Source organism: Octopus bimaculoides, chromosome 23, assembly GCF_001194135.2.
Source record: "Octopus bimaculoides isolate UCB-OBI-ISO-001 chromosome 23, ASM119413v2, whole genome shotgun sequence".
In the NCBI taxonomy this organism is placed as follows: Eukaryota; Metazoa; Mollusca; class Cephalopoda; order Octopoda; family Octopodidae; genus Octopus; species Octopus bimaculoides.
In genome coordinates this window covers 17,100,855-17,103,121 of record NC_069003.1, presented here as the reverse complement: position 1 = coordinate 17,103,121, position 2,267 = coordinate 17,100,855, and the positions used below count along the sequence as shown (strand labels likewise).

The window sequence follows — 2,267 nt, the reverse complement described above, 5'->3', positions numbered from 1 at the left end:
TCTCACTTCAAAGAAATCTATTCCATGTGCGTCACAAATATATATATATATATATATATACATACATATAGATAGACAGATATATATCATCATCATCATCATCATCATCATCGTTTAACGTCCGCTTTCCATGCTAGCATGGGTTGGACGATTTGACTGAGGACTGGTGAACCAGATGGCTACACTAGGCTCCAATCTGATTTGGCAGAGTTTGTACAGCTGGATGCCCTTCCTAACGCCAACCACTCCAAGAGTGTAGTGGGTGCTTTTATGTGCCACCGGCATGAAGGCCAGTCAGGCGGCACTGGCAATGGCCATGCCCAAAAAGGTGTATTTTACGTGCCACCTGCACAGGAGCCAGTCCAGCAGCACTGGCAACGACTTCGCTCGAATGATATTCTAACATGCCACCAGCACAAGTGATAGAAGGTGATGCTGGTAACGATCACGCTCAAATGGAGCTGTATATATATATATATATGTAGATAAATATATATATATTCTTCTTTTACTTGTTTCAGTCATTTGACTGTGGCTATGCCGGCATGGAAGGCAGACGTTAAACAATGATGATGATGATGATGATGATGATATATATATATGCTCCAGCATCACTGCAACCACATTGCTGAAATGAGTAAAAGAGTAAAAGAATGTATGTATGTATGTAGGCAGGTAGGTATGTAGGTAGGCGCAGGAGTGGCTGTGTGTAAGTAGCTTGCTTACCAACCACATGGTTCTGTGTTCAGTTCCACTGCACGGTACCTTGGGCAAATATCTTCTACTATAGCCTTGGGCTGACCAAAAGCTTGTGAGTGGATTTGGTAGACGGAAACAGAAAGAAGCCTGTCATATATATACATATATATGTATATGTTTGTGTCTGTGTTTGTCCCCCAACATTGCTTGACAACCAATGTTGTGTGTTTACATCCTTGTAACATAGTGGTTCAGCAAAAGAGACCAATAGTATAAGTCCTGGGGTCGATTTGGTTGACTAAAGGCAGTGCTCCAGTATGTCTGCGTTGAAATGACTGAAACAAATAAAAGAATAAAAGCATATATATATATATATATGTGTGTGTGTGTGTGTGTGTGTGTGTGTGTGTGTGTGTGTGTGTGTGTGTGTAAAAGGTAGAAGTGGATATAGCACAGAAGTAAATCTAAGACATTTCAATTTAGAAGGAATGATTTTAAAATTATACGAAGATGTCTTAGATTTACTTAAAATGTCTCATATTTACCTCTGTGCTATTTTCCGCAACACCTTTTATATTTTAAATTCTGATTTATATAGCTTTTTCCAACTGTCACACACACACATATATGTGTGTGTGTGTGTGTATATATATCTATCTATATATATATATATCTGTCAATGCTGGTCTGTCTAATCATCTGTTTATCTACATATCTGTCTACTTACCTATCTGTTTCCATCAATCTTGCTATCTATACATCTACCTATATATATGTATATCCATCTTTCTATCTGTCTTACTATCTATCTATCTATCTATCTATCTATCTATCTATCTATCTATCTATCTATCTACCTACCTACCTACCTACCTACCTACCTATCTGTCTTCTTGCTCATACAGTTTCTTTCTCCTCAGTTTCCCTCTTTCTCTTGCTTTGTCCCTTTTTAGTGAGCTCGCTTCTCACCATACCTTTCACCCCTTATCACAAAATGGAATAGTTCCCCTTTGTGTGTAACTGTTAAACTGCACATATACAGTACAAGCTGACCCCAGTTCTTTTTAAGTAGAAAAAAGGGACATATATCAGGGCTTATTATATTTAAAGGCAAAACATCAACAACGAACCTGACTTGAACAGAGCATTACTAATTCATTAGCGACACTCTGCTAAACACACACACACACATATATATATATATATATATATATATATATATATAAATATATATATACATATATATATACACACACATACTCTTTTCATCTGTAAGTTCAATTTATCTTTTTGTTGTTCATTCTTTTTTTCTACTTTTTGTTGTTCAAGGTGTTTTCTTTTTAGGGTTCTTATGTCACATGCACACACACACGTGTCTGCGCACACACACACGTGTCTGTGCACACACACACACACACGTGTCTGCACATACACACACACACACGTATATATAAACATACATATACTTATATATATATAAAGAGAGAGAAAGAAAGTGATTTGTTCACTTTGGTATATATATATATATATATATATATATATATATATATATATATATATATATATAT

General features: G+C 36.0%; 1 protein-coding gene across 1 annotated transcript in view; it reads left to right on the top strand.

Annotated features, from left to right (window-relative positions):
• Positions 1-1,713: 1,713 nt before the first annotated feature.
• Positions 1,714-2,267, top strand: part of LOC106877760 (uncharacterized) — a 38,637-nt gene continuing 38,083 nt past the window's right edge. Inside the window, exon 1 of the mRNA XM_014926769.2 lies at positions 1,714-1,970. The gene's annotated coding sequence lies outside the window, so the exon portion shown is untranslated. The remainder of the gene's footprint in view (positions 1,971-2,267) is intronic.